The sequence below is a fragment of the Canis lupus genome, chromosome 2, assembly GCF_011100685.1.
Source record: "Canis lupus familiaris isolate Mischka breed German Shepherd chromosome 2, alternate assembly UU_Cfam_GSD_1.0, whole genome shotgun sequence".
Taxonomy (NCBI): domain Eukaryota; kingdom Metazoa; phylum Chordata; class Mammalia; order Carnivora; family Canidae; genus Canis; species Canis lupus.
In genome coordinates, this window is record NC_049223.1 from 21,584,728 (window position 1) to 21,604,211 (window position 19,484).

Genomic DNA, 19,484 nt, shown 5'->3' on the forward strand with positions numbered 1-19,484 from the left:
CGTTGCAGTATTGTCATAAGAAAGCCTAAACTAAAAATTGAGTGAAAGGATATCACTCAATCAATAGCTACATAGCTTTGCTTCCACCACAAAAATGCCTGAGTGTTCGAGAAATGCTAACAGGCCTGATTTTCTTTTTCTTCACCGAACAGGTTTCGTAAAGATTTTTGTGCGATTCTATAATTGCTTTACTCTTAAAGGCTTTTCTCAGCTGACATGAACTTTCCTGCTTTCCAGATCCTGCTCCTCTTCTGAGAGATAGGACAGATGTGGGACTGTGAGGGAAAATTTTCTAGTTTTCATTGGCTTCCTTTACGGTCTCCATTGCATTTCATATGTCAGGTCAGATGTTCCCATAGGAGCGTCATTTGAATCCAAAGTTTTAAAAAATTATTTGGGTTCCAAAATAGGTATTCTTACATTGACTTGTGACTTTTTAAATTTACCAGTGCTTTTTTTTTTTTTGTATATATATGTCACAGTGAAGCATTTCCTATACCCTCAATCCAGTGATAATGTGTTCTTCTTTAAAATAGGTTTTATATACAAATATATTTCTAAACATTCTGAGCTGTTTCTAAGTTTTCTTTCCCTATTGGACCCTTCCTTTCAAACCATTCTTTCTGTCACTGCCCAGAAATAAAGTGGGGCACATAATTGGAAAATACGGGCGTCTGGTTACTTATTAACTAATTAGTACAATGATGAATGAACAGCTTCCCGAGTAAAATGATACCCAACTGCAGAATAAACCAAGTCACAGACAACTGGCTCATTTAAAAGTCATCACATGAGAACAGGGATTTGCTTTTTAACCTTTTCTGCTGAGGGACTTTTTTGCACATCAACTACATTCACTAGGGCTATCTTTTAAACTCACAAGCTCCTAGTGATTGCAACTATTTTAGAAGTGAGTGTGGAAGAGACCAGAGGATATAGTATCTTCCCCTCAGCATCCAAGCTGATGTCACTCTGCGAGTTAAAACAATCCTCTTAAATCTAGAAAGTGCCACTAAAAGCAAAAGTGTCTGTAAATGGGCTTTGAAGACATCAAATAGAATGATTGGGAACTAGAGAGACATATTGTCGTTTCAATATGTATTTGAAATCACTTTTTTACAAAGCCCATTTTGCTTTATTTTATAATATTCTCGATTATGACCCACACTCGGCATGGTTCCTCCATTGCCTACCCCAGAGCTTTGCACACATTAGATGCTAAAAACAAAACAAAACAAAACAAAAACAAACAAACAAAAAACGTATGCAGGGCAGGGCAGCCCGGGTGGCTCAGCAGTTTAGCGCCTGTCTTCTGCCCAGGGCGTGATCCTGGAGACCCAAGATCAAGTCCCATGTTGGGCTCCCTCCATGGAGCCTGCTTCTCCCTCTGCCTGTGTCTCTGCCTCTCTCTCTCTCATGAATAAATAAATAAAATCTTTTTAAAAATGTATGCAAAGATGAGTAAAACACTACTGACTAAATCCTTCTTCCAAAGCTCAAGTTCCTAAAACTATGATTTTATGACAGCTTATTCAAGCTGCCAGAGCCAGGGGCTAGCATGGGGGTTATTTAGGCTAGAAATATCACTTGACCTTCATTCATTCAACAAAAATGTACTGAGCCTAGTATGTAGCAGGCACTGTTCCAGCTCTGGGACACAATAGAGAACAGAACAGATGAAAACTATGTCACCTAATATGGGAAAACAGATAATGGGCAAATACAGAAAACATAGATCATGTTAGGAAGTGATAAGCACCAAGGAGAAAAACCAGTGATTGGGAAGAGAGCCTGTAGTGGGCAATTTCATATAAGAGATCTCTTTTTTGGGGGGGCAACCCGGGTGGTTCAGCAGTTTAGCGTCGCCTCCAGCCCAGGGCCTGATCCTGGGGTCCTGGGATTGAGTCCCACGTCAGGCTTCCTGCACAGAGCCTGCTTCTCCCTCTGCCTGTGTCTCTGCCTCTCTCTCTCTCTGTCTCTCATGAATAAATAAGTAAATAAAATCTTTTTTAAAAAAAGAGAGAGATATGTCCTTTTTCAGAGCTTATCAATTGAATCCTCCATCCCCACCAGAGGAAATCTGTTGACTAAAGTAATAGTAACCATTTTTTGCATTGCTGTAGAGTTCACTATGGACTCCCACAGGTGGACCTCACTTGATCCTCTTTGCAGCCCTGTGAGGTCTCCAGAGTCCCCATTGTATTGATGCTAAAACTGAAGGATTATGCAACTTAGCCATCTGCCCAAGGAGTGGCACTGTCTGGCACTGGCCATGAAGTCCTGTCCCCACTGCCCTGGTGATGTGGAGAGAGTGTCTACCTGCATTACTCCTGCCAGTGGGGGAATGGGGAAACTTGCCATGGTGCCTTGTATTTTGCTCAGAGTTGCTGTTTCATGGAGTTTGACATTTATGGTTTTTGGGTTTGGTGTCTGTTTGTTTTCTCCCTAGGGGGAATGAAAGTGCAGTGTGTGTTTATTATTAAATGAAATCTGTAAAGACTATTGCTATACAAGAGAAAAGAAGTGGGTAAAACTGAGGGATCTCCCAACAATCTGTGCATAACCCCGCTCCACCACCCCATACTTATTCATCTGGAATGAGGCATTAGCCAGGAGCCGCTGTCCCTGCCACATTTGGTGCTACATAAATGTTTGTCTTCTGGGCCATCACCTGACTTGTTAGTCATCAAACTAAAGCCAGTTCCTGGTGATGAGAGTCTGTGTCAGGAAGTACGAGTCATCCCTGCTACCCTGAAAACTTTTTTAGTTTCATTCATAAATTAAGTTTTGAGAGCCAAAACTTCAGTAAACCCACAGAGACACATTTTTTTTTCCTACTTAGAATTATCCAAGTATAAAACCTCAAAGCAAATCTGTCAAGTGGAAAGCTTTCATGTTAAATGTGTTCAGCCACTGTTTATGCAAAAAGTCATAAGATCATGGCCTGGTTTTGTTTTGTTTTTTGAAAATGAGTGGAATATTTTTCTTCATTCCCCTAAAAATAAGCAAATGGACAAAAAAGAAATAATCACCAAATAGTTGCTGAAAATCTGGTATAGTTTTAGAACGGTGCTAACTCAAAACTAGAGAAAAATGTGGATCTGGGAAGCAGATTGAGGCTCAGATTCTAGCTCTGACCTTGTGGAGGAAGTGAGCAAGTTACATAGCCTCCGAGCTTCAGACTCCTCTTCTATAAAAAAGGGCATAACACCTGCTCTGAAATGTCATTATTGGGAGCAAACGAACTATCAACTGTTCTGTGTCTGGCACATAGTAGATGGTCAATGAATGACACTACTGCGGGGCTGGTGAGTGCCCTCTGCACACCCGCTGCCCCTTCCCTCCGGGGCATAAAGGCCTTGACTTGGGCAGTGATGCACAAGATCCAGAGGTGGGTAGGCAAGGGCTGGACCCCAGGAGCAGAAGTGGAGCTGAAGGAGCAGGGAGGCCTAGGCTGCGCAAAGGCAGCCTCGGGAAGTGAGTACGGCCCCGGGAGCGGAGGCAGCAGTCTACAGGGGTGAGCAAGCATATGGGAGTAGGCGATTCAGATGGCAGAGCTGGGACGGGCCTCCCAAAATAGCCCACGGGAGCAGGAGGACGGGATACAACTTCCCAAGGACTCCAGGGCTCACGGATGGATGGGTCAAGCCGGGCCAGGCAGCCAGAGAGGGTGCCAGCACGCTTCTATTTTGGAGACATTTGCATTTCTAATTCACCAGCAGCCAGCACCATTCCAGATAACGTTTACTTCTTCAAGCCCATGCCTCAGTGGTGCTTGAATTTGGACAAAGCTGTGTTTGTCCTCCGAATACAAATCGCCAGGGCTGGGAACCCCCAGTGCCTCAGCCAAGCAGCCAGCTGGAGCCCTCGCTTGGTGGGGTTTGCTCCCAGACTTGGAGAGCCAGAGGGACGTCAGGCGTCCAACGACTCCCCTCCAGGGGCAGGGGTTCCAGCCACTCATGTTCACAGGTGGTGCCCACCCTCTGCAGGGACACTCCCTGTGGCAGGACACCTGCCCTGCCGGCTCACAAGGAAGCCTTCCCCTGGATGAGCAGCTCCAAGTCCTCCCGAGGGTCACTGTAAAGCCTGCCCCCTCCCCACGTCGTGGTCCTGGTTTCAGGCACCAGCACTCAAGGCTCCTGACCCCCCTGAGGACAGCTCTCCAGGGAGCTGCCTCCCACCTCCCTTCCACTGGAGCTATTCCTTTTGGAACTAACCTTCCCCATCTCCTCAACCAGTAAAGTTGGCCCTGAGGGCTTCCCGTCCTAATTGTTCATCCTTATTGTTGACATTGTTAAATTTGCAAGCATTCTTCTTAAAACGTAGCCCGTGAAACTGAACACAGCACTTCAGTTATGTTCTGAATACACTGGTCCTGTGAACACCCTTGTCAAGAACACTGATTTATTTTGTGTACTAATACTGCCCTAGCGTTTGGGTCCACCACATGACACTTGAGGCTTCCACTGAGTTTGTCATCAAAATTCAGCTGCATATGCATAGAGACAGAGAATTTGGGGGGATTTATTGTGTTCACTCACTATATCTTCAGTATTAAAAATAGTATCTGACTTGTAGGATCTCAATCAATGCCTGTTAGATGAATAAATGGGGATTGTATACTTGAGAAGATTGTCTCCAGACTTTTTGTTTAGGATAATAGAATCCTTCAGTGCCAATGGCAGAGAAGACCAAAGATGTGTACCAGAGCCTGGGTACAGAGGCCCTAATGAAAGCTGGACACCTAGTAATTCATATGCCTTTTGATTCACCCATGAAAGTGTGCAAGTCAGTGATATTTAGAATATTCACAGAATAATCCAACCATTACCATCGTTCCACTTTAGAACATCTTTGTCGTTCCCACAAAGAAACCGTGTACCCATTAGCTATCACCCTGCCCTGCAATCATCCCATCCCCTTAACCATAGGCAACCAGCAATTTATTTTCTTTATAGGTAGGTTTGTCTATTTTGAACTTTTCATATAAATGGAATCATACAATGTCTTCTGTTGTTACCAATTTCTTTCATTTAGCATTATGTGTTCAAGATTCATCCATGTTGTATCATGCATGTATCAGTCCTTAATTCCATTTTTTGCTCTTTTGTCTTCCCTTTAATTTTTTTATTGAAGTATGATTAACATACAATGTTGTATCAGTTTCTTTTTTTTTATATCAGTTTCAATGTATGACATGTTGATTCAACAGTTCTATATAGGACTCAGTGCTCACCATGACAAGTGTAGTCACCATCTGTCACCATACAATGTTATTACAATATTATTGATTCTATGCCCTATGCTGTACTTTTCATCCCCATGACTTAGTTATTCTATAACTGAAAGTTTGTGCTCCTTAATCTCTTTACCTATTTCGCCCATTCCCCCACACCCACCTGCCCTCTGACAACCACCAGTTTGTATTTAAGATTCTGCTCAGCTTTTGTGTGTATATATGTTTGTTTATTTGTTCATTTGTTTTTTTTAGATCCCATATATGAGTGGAATCACGGTGTTCATCTTTCTCTGTCTGACTTATTTCATTTAGCATAATACCCTCTAGGTCCATCCATGTTGTTCAAATGCCAAGATCTCATTCTTTTTTTATGCATGAGTAATATTCCATTGTATACACACCACATCTTCTTTATCCATTCATCTATGGATGGACACTTTAGTTTCTTCCATAGCTTGGCTATTGTAAATAATGCTGCAATAAACACAGGGGCATATATCTTTTTGAATTAGTATTTTCATCTTCTTTGGGTAAATACTCAGTAATGGAATTACTGGATAGCATTGTGTTTTTGTTTTTAGGTTTTTGAGGAATCTGTTTTCCATAATGGCTGCACCAATTTACAACCGTGGATAAGGGTTCCTCACCAACACTTGTTGTTTCTTGTCTTTTTGATAGTAGCCATTCTGGCGGGTGTGAGGTGATATCTCATTGTGGTTTTGATTTCCATTTCCCTGATAATTTAGTGATGTTGGGCATTATTTCCTATGCCTGCTGGCCATCTGTATGTCCTCTTTGAAAAAAAAATTTGTGTTCAGATCTTCTGCCCATCTTACAGTCAGATTGTTTGTTTTTGTGATGTTGAGTTGTATAACTTCTTTATGTATTTTGGATGTTAACCCCTTATCAGATAGATCATTTGAAAATATCTTCTCCCATTCAGTAGGCTGCCTTTTTGTTTTGTTGCTAGCTTTCCCTCATTGTGCAAGAACTTTATTTTGGTGTAGTCCCAGTGGTTTATTTTTGCTTTTGTTTCCCTTGTCTGAGGACCACATCTGTAAATGTGTTGCTAAGGCTGATGTCCAAGAGATGATTGTTTGTGTTTTCTTTTAGGAGTTTTATGGTCTCAGGTCTCACATTAGGAATTTAATCCACTTTGAGTTATTTTGTGTATGGCATAAAAAGGTGGTCCAGTTTCATTCCTTCGCATGTAGCTGTCCAAGTCCTTAATTCCTTTGGCTGACTGACTAATATTCCAGTGTACAGATAGACCACACTTTGTTCACCCATTTATCAGATGAGGGACACTTACGTTGTTTCCATTTTAGCCTATTGTGACTAACATTGCTATGAACATTCATGTACAAGTTTTTGTGTGATGTATGTTTTCATTTCTCTTGGATGTACACCTAGGAGTGGGTCATATGGTCACTCTATATTTAACATTTTGAGGATATGTCAGACTGTTTTCTGCAGCAGCTGCACTATTTTACATTCCCACCAGCAGTGCGTAAGGGTTCCAATTTCTCCCTGTTCTCAACAACACTGGTTATGGAAGGAGACTTCTTTTTAGCCTCATTGCTTATCTTACATTTGTTTTAAATTTTGCATTCCTTTCCATGATAGATAGGGTTCGTTTCCAGAATTTAAATTACTTATCATCAGGAAAAATAAAGGAAAACCAAAAATGGGAAGTATTTCAATTGTGCCTCTTCATGTGGGAAAGCTGAGCCGTGTTAAAGCAAGAGCAAGGAAAACTAAAGCTGTCAGTTTCATGTCCAGAGAGTGTCCCTTCTTTGCTTGGTGCCTTAGCATTTTGAGGACCTGGACGCCCATACATATGTGAGTAGAAAGAGCAACATTTCTCACCCTGCTTTACATGCTATGGACGTATAATCCCTGAGGATTCCCTGGGATGCTACCAAAACATGGAGCATTTTGAGGCTTCTGCATATGGAGATGTCAAAAAATGCATCTTTTTGCACATGGGGAGCTGAGAGTGTCTCTGGTCCAGTAATCAGTCTCTTAAATTCCTGACTCTCTCAGGCTTTCGGTGAAGATGACTGAGTGTATTCTTTCTTTTACCTTCATCATAATGTTTCATAGCATCAAGCTCTTAGTGTTACAAAGAGCTTATTGCTCCCCATCAACTCTTTGCATTCATTTGTAGAACTTCCTTTTTATAGAAGTGGCCTTACCATTCGCAGGAAAAAACATCCACAGCTTTGCTTAGTACTGATTATAGGTCAAGATTTCCTACTTTTTAGCTGAAAAGTAATAATAGTAAGGTGGTTTTCCTTCAAAATTTGTATAATGGCCTTTTCAGTGTCCTTGCAATGGGTTGGTGCAATTTTTGTTTGTTTTCTTCCATGAGAGGTGCCATGGCTCAGGATTGTTTTCACATCCATAATAACGAAGCCATCTTTTAAATAAGCACCTAAAGACATCTGACACCTTTCAGATTAATGATTATTGTTAAATTATGAATTCACAAGCTGCAGTTCACTAGTGGAAATTTTATATTTTCACTCAGGTTTTAACTGTTGCTATAAAATTAAAATTATTGTATTTTCAAAGAGAAAGGGAGAGAGAAAGAAAGGCAAATATGGGGAAATGGAGACTTTTATACATGGCTGATGGAAATGAAAATTAGTTCAATCACTTTGAAGAGCAAATTGGCAATACTTGGTGAAGAAACACACCCTGCTAAAAGCAATTCCATTTCTGAGTGTTTATCCCAGAGAAATCCTCAGACACATGCTAAGGTGGCATCTATGATCTTTGCATGTTTTTATTCATTTATTCATTCATCCAGCAAGTATTTATCAGGCATACACTGTTTCCCATGTACATATTATAGATATAGCAGAGGACAGAGCAAACAGAAATTCTACCTTCAGGGAGCTTACATTCCAGAGGAGGATGATATAAAATGAACAAACTAAGTAAGGAAAATATATGGCAGGTAAATTGGTAATAAATATTACGGAGAAAAATAAAGAGACTAAGAAGTGTTGGGAGGGGATTAAAAACTTTAATAGGATAGACAAGGAGAGGGATCCCTGGGTGGCGCAGCAGTTTAGTGCCTGTCTTTGGCCCAGGGCGCGATCCTGGAGACCCAGGATCGAATCCCACGTCAGGCTCCCGGTGCGTGGAGCCTGCTTCTCCCTCTGCTTGTGTCTCTGCCTCTCTCTCTCTCTCTCTCTCTCTCTCTGTGTGTGACTATCATAAATAAATAAAAATTAAAAAAAAAAAAGATAGACAAGGAGAGCCTCATTGACAACATGACAATTAGGGCTGCTGGATCTAGCAAAGAGAGATATAAGACACCGTCTTAAACTTGAATTTCAGATAATCAGTGAGTTTTCTTTAAGAATAAGTTTGTCAAAAAATAAAAATAAAAAAAAATAAAAAAAAAAAGAATAAGTTTGTCCCCGGGGCACCTGAATGGTGCAGTCAGATAAGCATCGGACTGGTGATTTCTGCTCAGGTCATGATCTCAGGGTCCTGAGATCAAGCCCCACACTGGGCTCAGTGCTGGGTGTGGAACCTGCTTAAGATTCTGTCTCTGGCTCTCTCTGCCTGTTCCCCCTCTCAAAAAACAAAAACAAACCAACAAAAATGAATAAGCAAGCCCCATACAATATTTGGGACATTCTTACACTACATACATACTCATTGTTGACCTGAAATTCAAATTTAACTGGACATGCTGTATTTTATCTGGCAATCCTAGTGACAGCTGAGTTACACCCTGCAGGAATGAAGAAGCAAATCAAGTGAACATCATAAGAATGCTGTCGAATGAGTGAGTAACTGGGAGGCGAAGACTTCAGGCAGAGGAAACAGTAGGAGCAAAGGTTCTGGCCAACTGTAATAGTGAAAACTTAGAAATACCTTGTTCCTCGGTAAGAGAAAGATAAATAATTTGTGCACTATTTGTACAGCGGAGTCAAATGGATGGACTAAATTTAAATGTGTCAATATTGATAAATCTCAAAAACATTATGTTGAATGAAAAATAGTGAAAAGATAAATATATTTGGTTGCATCTCTGTAAGGTTTAAAAACACACAAAACAGCAAACTGTAGTCATTGTTCATGACTACAGTTCATGTGAATCAAAGGACAAAGCAATCATGAGAATGATATACAGCAACTTCAGGAGAGCCTTCACCTCTGGGGAGTGAAAGAGAAAAATTTAGAGGTGAGAAGTATGGTTCTCTCTCTCTGTCTCTCTCCCCCTCTCTCACAGTAAGATAGTCAATCTACATATAGAAAAATGTGTATAGATCTTGAGGGCATTACGTTGAGTGAGATAAGCCAGACAGAGAAAGACAGATACTGTAAGATGTCTCTTATATGTGGGATCCAAAGAAGACAAACTCATAAAAGCCAGAGTAGATAGATCGGTGGTTACCAGAGTCCGACAGGTGAGAGAATGGGAAAAATGTAGTTTAAAGGCACAAACTTGCAACTAGTAAGTAACTGACTTCTGGAGATCTCATGCACAGCACAGTGATTACAGTCCACAATATTGTATTATAAACTTTGAAGTTGCAAAGAAACTGGACCTTAATTCTTTTCACCACAAAAAAGAAATAATAATTATGTGACATGATAGAGGTTTTAGAGTGGCAATCAAACTGCAAAGTGTAAATGTATCAAACCAGTCCATGGTACACCACAAATCTACATAATGTTCTACATCTATTATATCTCAATTAAAAAAAAAATAGAGAGGCAGTACAAAGCCAATAAGGCCAAATGCTCCATCTTCATGGTAGTTATTTACTACTCTATGTTCTGCACTTTTTTGAATGCTTATGTGTTTTATTTAAAATACTTTTTGAGGAAGGACAGCAAAATTTAAAGAAAAAGAATTTTAGGTAACTTTGTAATATGAGGAACTCAGTACAGTAGGAAGTAACTGGTGAGTGTGTAAATATTTGATCTAGCAACAATCCTCTGCAGATATGGGTCAGTAGGTGGCAAATATTGGTGCGCAGTGCTCGTGACCTAGTGTGAGAAGCTGTCTGTTCTAATCCTGGATGTCCCGCAAATTCACGGGGAGCCCTGAGGCTGGTGAGGAACTCCTCAGCACCTGTTTCCTTATCCATCCAGCAGAGGTGCTAACAGAAGCCTGTAGCCCTCAGCACGTGACTGTGAATAATGAGCAGGACCACAGCTGGGCAGGCACTGTAAGGATCCCAGGATGGAGCAGTCAGAGCATTTTGTTTTGTCTAATCTGGAACCCCCATTGGATTTCTCACTGAACCGGAGATCGAACAGATATGAAAATCAGGCTCATTTCCTACTTCCCTCTCCAGAGGGAAATTGAATTTAGACTCCTAAGAGATGGAACATGATCTTGGAGGCTCTGCGTCACTAACTTGCTGAGTGACCCAGGGTGACCAGGGTCTGCGTGGTCAGAAGGAAATGGAAGTTCACACGTGGGTGTGGATATGCTGTATCCCACATCTGCAGATGAGATGGAGCCACCCTTTAGGGATAAGTGCTGAGACCGATGGTCATTCCTAGGGGCATCCATTTAAAGCACACGGTATACCCTCAACAGGTGAATGAAGTGGTGGGCTCCGTAAATGCACTTAAATCCATTGAGTTACACCCTAAAGTTAATCACAGATGAGCAGAGTGAACATTCTCTACGAGGAGAGGGCATGCGGTGTACTCAGAGGAAGGGAAGGAAATCCAGGACACAGTTATTTAGGGCAAGGATATTTCCTATGATTTATTTACAGGGTTTAGCTCACCTGGGATCTCATTAAAGCTCCCAACACTTAGGTATAGGGCTTCAACCAAGAATCAACATCTAACATACCGAGCAAAGGGGCATTATGCAGACACAAAAGCTGCCAGATTTCATGCTCTTAGATGACGCAGATAATGCAAGTAAGAATATTAATAGCATATGTTTTATTAAACACACGCTCCGTGCCCAAAGCTCCACATACATAATACAGTACAATCCTCAGAGCAAACCTACTGAGTGGGAGCCTGAGAGAAGTTTAGAACTCGTTCGCCTAAGGCGACACAACTAGTAAGTTGTTGACTTGTGGTTGAAAACTAGGCAGTCCAGTGCCGTAGTCTGCACTGCAAACCACAAGAACGGTTGATTCTAGGCATCTTTGGGCAAGAAAGTGGATCCTAACCCTCGTTCCAGCCTTCTAGGTAGACAGATAAGGAATGCCCTGCCCCAAGACTCAGCTGACTTGTTCAAAGCCCTGGGCTAACCACAAGGATCATGGTAAAAATAGAATCCTTACATAACTGTTGTAATAGTATATATCCAGAATTATGTCAGATTAGCAAATTGGGGGTGCCTGGGTGGCTCAGCTGATTAAGCATCTGCCTTCAGCTCAGGTCATGGTCTCAGGGTCCTGGGATCAAGTCCCACATCAGGCTCCCTGCTCAGTAGGGAGCCTGCTTCTCTTTCTCCGTCTATGTACACACTCTCTCTGTCTCAAATAAATAAATAAATCTTAAAAAAAAAAAAAAGATTAGCAAACTGGAGGCCAGCAGTGACCAAGTTATGCCCATCATTGGATGGAGACTACCTCCATGGGTCTGCAGAGCTCTGCTTGGGTGGTAATGATTTTAAAGGACAGGGTCAGTGTCGGGTAGCGATCAGCAAAACTGTCACATAGCTGAATATTCTCTTTGGTGCTTCCTGTTTCCTTTTCCTTCCTCCAGCTCCCCCTCCACCCACCCACTCCACCAGAAACCAGTTCCAAGATGCTTCTTCCTAGGAGTCCTTCACTGACTGATTTCTGCTTTGGCTCCAAATTAAGCCTCAGTGGACAGAACACACTGGAGGCTTTGGAGACAGACACCCATTGAAATGTGCCCCTTTCTGGGTGTGGACTTTTGGCAAGTTACTCAATGTTTCTGAGCCTCAATTTCTGGTTCTACACAATGGGAATTAATAATACCCACTCTGTAGTGTTGCCTCGAGGATTGTAGAGGATGCACATGGTGTGCCCAGCACCACGCAGTAAATATGAGCAATGAGGACAGTGATGATGATGAGTAGCTAGTCCCATTTTAGCTGTTAACTGTTTGCAAGGGAATTTCTTTGTAAGGGACACAGGGGGCCATTCTCTGAAGATTCTAAAGATGCTCTCTTCTCCCTCCACTGCATGGCCCCCCTTCTAACAGAACTCTAGACCAAAACTGGCCTCGGGCGTCCTGGCCTCTACTTAGGATCAGCTGTTCAGACCATACTGTTTATTTGCTTCGTTTTGGATTTTTTCTTAAAGGTTTTATTTATTTATTCCTGAGAGACACAGAGAGAGAGGCAGAGAAGCAGACTCCCTGCAGGGAGCCTGACGTGGGACTCGATCCCAGGACTCTGGGATCACGACCTGAACCAAAGGCAGACATTCAACCATCTAGCCACCCAGATGCCCCTGTTTTGAATTTTTGAGGCACTAAAAGTAGAATAGGAGAAAAGACCCAGGGAGATCTTCTCAAGAACACACCCAAGAAGGTGAAAGAATATAAACAAAGGGAGTTCTTTAGGCTTCTGCAAGCCAATGCCAGAACAATTTAGTCACTAGGTAGACATGAAAAGGAGAGATGGAAGGACAACCATGTTAAGATAGAAATTATCCCCGCTGGATTACTTACGCATTTTGATTAGGTCTCCACAAACACAGGAATCTTTAGAACATATTGCAGGCATTCCAAAAAAGCTGGGCTTTGATGTTGGCGTGTTAGCATCATGAGCGGCCCGAGCCCATTTACGAGAGACAGAGCCTACTTACAGTTTCAGATTGGCCATAATTTAGGCCGCCTTTATTAAGACAATTATATGGAATTGCTTATAAACACTGGTCAAATGCTGTTCTCAGCCATCACAGTCTCTTCTCCTGCTTTTTTATTAGCAAGATGGATTTAATTATAAAAATCTATTGAGTTTATCACAACGCTCGGCCAAAAGAAAGTGATAAAGCAAAATTAAATACACCGTGTACAGATTAATACATTTTGAGGACTTGGGATGCAATGCAGTTCTTAAAACAAACAAAGCATTGCCATGATTTCTACCTGTGAGGAATTGCCAGTGGAGTGACGAATACAGGCATATGTGGAAATGCATATGATAAAGTGCTACACTCTACAGATACACATGGGCTCTCTGGGAGCGATGGAGGGGGGCCTCCCAAGCGCTTCCCAGAAAGTGTGAAGAGCAAGGGGGGGTAGGTGAAGGGAGAAGAGGGAGGCCTCCTGAGCAGAAGTGCAGTGTGAGCAAGACAGGGGACCTGCATGTGCTTCTCGCCTGCTGGGAGGTGGCAAGCAGGGAAGGGGCTGCACAGGCAGGAGAGAGTGGTAAGCAAAAGGAAGATAGGGGTGTGCCCTCCCATGTCCCAGCCCCAGCCGGTGCCTACTGATGAATATATACCAAGGCAGGCACTTTACCCCTGGTGTTTTACCCCTGGTGCAAGAGCAGATGTTTTCAGAATGCAGCAACATGTTCCTATTTCATTTTTGATAGGGAGGTGACCAGATAGGAAGGGTGTCCATCAGAATTACATTCTTTTATTTTTAAAGATTTTATTTACTTATTGGAGAGAGTGCATGCGCATGTGCACACACGTGAGTACCTGAGTGGGGGGAGGGACAGAGGGAGAGGGAGAAGCAGACCCCCGCTGAGCAGGGAGCAGGATGGGAGACTTGATCCAAGGACCACGGGATATGACCTGAGCCGAAGGCGGATGCTTAACCAATTGAGCCATCCAGGTGCCCCTGGCAGAAATAGACTCTTTAAACCATAATTCTTGGGCAGCCTGGGTGACTCAGCGGTTTAGCACCACCTTGGGCCCAGGGCCTAATCCTGGAGACCCAGGATCCAGTCCCATGTCGGGCTCCCTGCGTGGAGCCTGCTTCTCCCTCTGCCTGTGTCTCTGCCTCTCTGTGTGTCTCTCATGAATAAATAAATAAATAAAATCTTTAAAAATAAATAAATAATAAACCACAATTCTACATCTGACAATGTTCATTCATTCATCGAGTCATCCCTTCAACGAATATTTATTGAACGTTTAATATGTGCTAGGGACTGTTTTAGCTGAGTAGAGTCAGTAATAAACAAAACAGACATAAATCCTTGCTCTCCTGGGAGGGACAGGTAATAGAGCACATAAGTGAATAAGTTGTATACAGACGTTAGAAGGTGATTAGGACAATCAAGAATAAAACAGGGAAGACATTAGGGTGAAGGGTAGTAGCAGGAGGGCAAGTGGGACGAATTGCCATTTATAAGGAAGATGGTCATAGATCACTGGGATTTGGAGCATTTAAAGAATTGAGCAATACAGTATGAAAGGAAAACCTCCTCCCATTCCTCTGTATTAAAAAGGAAAAAAAAAAAAAGATGGTCAGAAAAGATCTCATTAAGAAAAGATCTCACTGGGACGCCTGGGTGGCTCAGCAGTTGAGCGTCTGCCTTTGGATCAGGGCATGGTCCCGGGATGCCAGGATTGAGTCCCATATCAGGCTCCCTGCATGGTAACATTTGAGCAGAGATCTGAAAAAAGAAAAAATGCTGCCTTGCTTCTCCTGATATCTGGGGAAGTGCATTCCAGGCAGAAGGAAGTGCAAAGGCCCTGGGGCTAGAAAGCCTGAAGAGTAGGGACTATAGCAGGGAGGCCAGGGTGCCTGGAGCAAAGTCAAGGTCAAAGTGGAAGAATAATATCCACTCAGCTGACCAGCAGAATCAACAACACAGGAACTTGTTAGAAATGTAAATTATTATACCTCCCAACCTCCTACTCAGACTATGAATCAGAAATCAGGTGTGTGTGGGGGGGGAGGTGAGACCCAGCATCGTTTTGACAGCCTTCCAGTTGCTCCTGATGCTGGCTTAAGTCTGAGAACCACGGTCTTAGAACTGGGTCCAGAGACCCCCCTCTTTCCCTACCTTTTTCATTTTCCAGCCAGATACCTCTTTTTGAGTTTTTTTTTTTTAAGATTTTATTTGTTAATTTGAGAAAGAGAGAGAGAAAGAGAGAGAGAATGAGCAGTGGGGAGGGACAGAGGAAGAAGGAGAAGCAGATTCTCTGCTGAGCAGGGAGCCCAACATGGGACTCAGTCCTAGGACCTTCGGACCATGACCTGAGCCAAAGGCAGACCTCCAACTGACTGAGCCACCCAGGTGCCCCTGAGGGTTTTTTTTGTTTTTTAAGATTTATTTATTTATTTAAGAGAGAAAGAGAGCATGAGCAGGAGGGGTAGAGGGAGAGGAGAAGAGAATCTCCAGCAGACTCTGGTTGAGCTCTGAGTCTGACGCAGGGCTCCATATCAAAATCTTGAGATCATTACCTGAGCCAAAAGCAAGAGTCAGACGCCTGACTGCGCCACCCAGGTGCCCCTCTATTGGAGCTCTGATTGTATGTATCCAATCTCCATCTCAACAGGTAGCTGAACCAGCTTCCTATTTGGGGTATGAGAACTCTAGAAATTTGCTACACTGAACTAACCAAATTCATAATGTGAACTAGGACAATTCTTTGCCATAATAATTGGGGGTAGGTCAAATTCGGTTTTGGTAGCTGAATAAATTGTCCTATCACAAACATGACAGCTTCCAACCCCATGTCAACTCCAAGAAACTGATATGCCTTTTTCTCCCTGGGGCTCAGGTGTCCATGTTCTCATGAATCCTGGGGCTCTTCCTCCCACACAGATTCATCATTTCAATATCTTCTTATTGCTTGCCTACAAGATTGATTGATTGATGCCACCGGCACATAAAGCCGCCACACTATGAGAAGTTACAACTAGAAACAGAATACTTGCTGAATTTTTTTTCCATTCAATCTCACAAATATTTCTGTGACTTCCTTTATAATGAGACAATAGGCCAACAAATAAATAATAGGTATCGAGTTCCAGCTGATAGACATTGTGCTAGGCACTATAAGGAATGCAAAGCCATCACATGCTTGAAATTGGCAGGTAAGATGAGTGTTAATAAGACCAACTCTGAAGTTAGGTGGCCAGGGTTTGCTAACTGGCTGTTGTGTACTTACCAGGGATAGGACCTGAGGTGAGTTGTAAAACCTCCCTGTGCCAGGGTGCCTGGGTGGCTCAGTCTGTTAAGTGTCTGACTTCGGCTTAGGTCATGATCTCAGGGTCCTGGGATCAAATCCCGCATGGGACTCTGTGCTCAATGGGGAATCTGTTGGAGATTCTCTCCTGCCTCTCCCCTTGCTCATCCCTTCTCTCCCTCCCTCCCAAATTAGTAAAATCTTAAATAAATAAAACCTCTCTGTGCCTTAATTTCCTTCATCCTAAATGGTGTTAATAATAGTACCAACCTCATAGGGCTGGTGAGAAGATTAAACGAGGTTATATGTAAAGCACATAATCAGTTCTGGTGCTTGGTAAGTGCCGAGTGTTGACTATGGTTATTAATACCTATTTCTGAGTAAATAGAAAGGGTTGGGTGAGAGAGCTAATAATCTATGCATTTGAGCATGTTTCTAATGTACACCAGTTTCATGCGGTGGTACTCACTGTAATACAGCTGCTCCCGGGGGCTCCAAATTACATTAATTAGCTTGTGATGTTTTGATTGATTCTTGTCTGTGTTTCAGAAAGACTTACCCTGGGTTTTTGTTGCCCTGAGTTGAGGCGGTCAAAACCATGAATCCCAACCAGGAAAAAATAATAAGCAATAATCTAATGTAACGAGAACATAACAAGATTATAAAACATAGCTATTAAAAAAAAACGATATTGCTATTTGAAAAAAATAACAAAGCGGCTATTAAATGATCTTCGTGTACCCCAGGGAACAGGGTTTTAAGTACTTGCTGTCAAGCGATGAAAGGAGATAGAATTCTTTCTTTTTGATTGAAGTGGTTCAGAATTGGCCTTGAATTAGGCAGAGTGAGGAGAAAAAAGGATTGGGTATAAAAATATAACAGGGTTCACTTAAGATCTCAAGCACTTCAACCTGCCCCAGAGGGGTCTTGCCGTATCCTTAAAATCTGGTTGGAGTATGGAAGGGAAAGAGGCAAAATGGAATGTAACTGTGTGTCCCCGTAGTTAGGAACTAATGTTTCAGTTCAAGTTTCGGTCACATCCATGTACCATCCAAGGCCAACCGTGATTCAGTCCATTATTAAGACCATGTATAAAGTAAATTTGCAGCCTTGCTCACCATGATTGTTAATATATAGATGTGGGAGTCAAGCATGAAAGATGAGGGCTTAGAGTCATAAAAGGATGACTTTGGGTTCAAATCCAATTAACAGAATCACCTTAGCGAGTTACTTGACCTTTTCAAGGCCCCAAGTGCCTCATCTGTAGAAAGGGAACAAAAATAGTTTCCATCCCATAGGAATCTTGGGATGATGAAAAGAATCAATGTTTGGAAAGTTCAGAGCACTGTGCCTGGTACAGAGGACGTATTCATAATAATGTCAGATATCATCATCAGTTGTATGGTTGTGAAAATCTTTGGTATGTGTTGAACCCATAGTCTTCGTATGGCTGGAGATAGATAGTATCATCAGGCTCATTGTTTAAAAGGTGAGGAAATGGGCACCAAAGAGTTAAGAGACTCATTGAAGTTGACACTGGACCTTCTGGGTGGGAGTCCAGGGCTATTCCATGTTACTGGAACAGATTATGTGGCCCAGACCCAGACCTATGCCCACACTGGCATCTGTCCTCAGCGAGGCAGTGACACAAAGGCAGAAGTATGGGCCATTTTCTTCACCACTAGTGGTGATCTGGCCAAGACCTGAACTGAGGAACCTTCTGCCAATAGCCCATTTACCGCCCAGAATTTGTTTTGGAAAGCTGTGACTTCAGATCCCAGAGTTAAGAACCGGATACTTTTTTCACTAGTGTAGCAAGTATAATTTTTGCTCTGCGACTCTGGGTGTATAAAACGTCACACTAACTACTTCTCTAAACCCAGGGAAATCTGACTACATTTTCCTTCCCCCTCCCCCAGCTCCCATTGTACTTTAAAAAAAGGGGTCTCTTGTTTATCAATCCAGCATAGTTGCCACTAGATGCTCAGTGCCCAAGAACTCAAGGAGCATTTTAAAGTCAAAGACTCCATCCCTGGGGGGGCCAAACCCCAAGATCCTTTGCTGTGCCTAAGAGACACCTCTTAGAACTTAGTACCCCAGTACACCCAGTGTCTGCATGCTGTCGGATGTCTGGCGCCCTCTTGGGGCACTACACAGAGGAGTAAGGGCCTCTCCAATTACAGATGTTACTCCTTTCCTTCTGGCGGTGCTGCTGCCTCTCTCCATCCCCTATTTCCAAGCCTCAGAACACCTCTCCACTCTTTGAGAGTTCAGCCCTTTTCAAAATAAAATTCCCCAAACTCTATGCAAGAGGCAAGGGGAACTCCAGACATTCAAGTCTCAAAATCCTGCTCACCCTGTGGAAGGGCAAAGGAAAAGTAGTTCTCCTTCTCCTTTCTGAATCTTCTCAGGCAGGGAAAGGAAACACAAAGGCAAATGTCCAGAAATCAGCCTGCCACGTTTCTTTTCCCTTTTTTTTCGGAATTAGGCTCTTCAAAAAGTATTAAACTCAGGCTGAAAATGGAAACACTATATTCTTTCATCAAGACTGCATGTTAGGGCTGGCCGATGGACGGACACTTTGCAAAGATCCTTTGATTCTCTATGCCTTTGCAAGTAACTGCCTGAATTCTTGGTGGTGGAATCAGCTGCTCTTCGGAAAACAAACCATTACAGAATTCCGACTGGCAAGGCTTGCCATCCATCAATTCCAAGGATCACCACTGGTGAGACAGAGGAGGATAAATTTCCTTCATATGTCCATTAACTTCCAAATAATTTAAGTTTGAATTTTATCTCATTCATCAAGTTTTACCATGGCCTAGTTCTCTAGGCACTTAAATTCTTCAAATACAATTTTCTTCCCTAAATTTTTAGCCTTTCTTCTTCTTCTTTTTTTTTTTTTTTTTTTTTTTTTTTTAGCCTTTCTCAGTCTGTGCCCCAAACACATAAGGCATAGGGGGTGGTAAAGAGATCTTGTGCCAGGACTAGCCCAGGCCATGAGGACAGAGTGAGAATAAAAGACATAAAGGCCCTCCCAGGGCTTATGCTTATACAGTTAGGCCCTCTCCTAAGTGTTTTACGTACAGTGATTCATTTCATCCTCATAACAACCTTACTATCCTCATTTCAAAGATGAGAAAACTGAGGCCCAGAGAGGTTAAGAAACTTGC

General features: G+C 42.5%; 1 protein-coding gene across 11 annotated transcripts in view; it reads left to right on the forward strand.

The window, feature by feature from the left end:
* The window catches only part of FRMD4A (FERM domain containing 4A), a 736,083-nt gene that overhangs the window by 493,078 nt on the left and 223,521 nt on the right, over positions 1-19,484 (forward strand). The gene's annotated exons all lie outside the window — the stretch shown is intronic.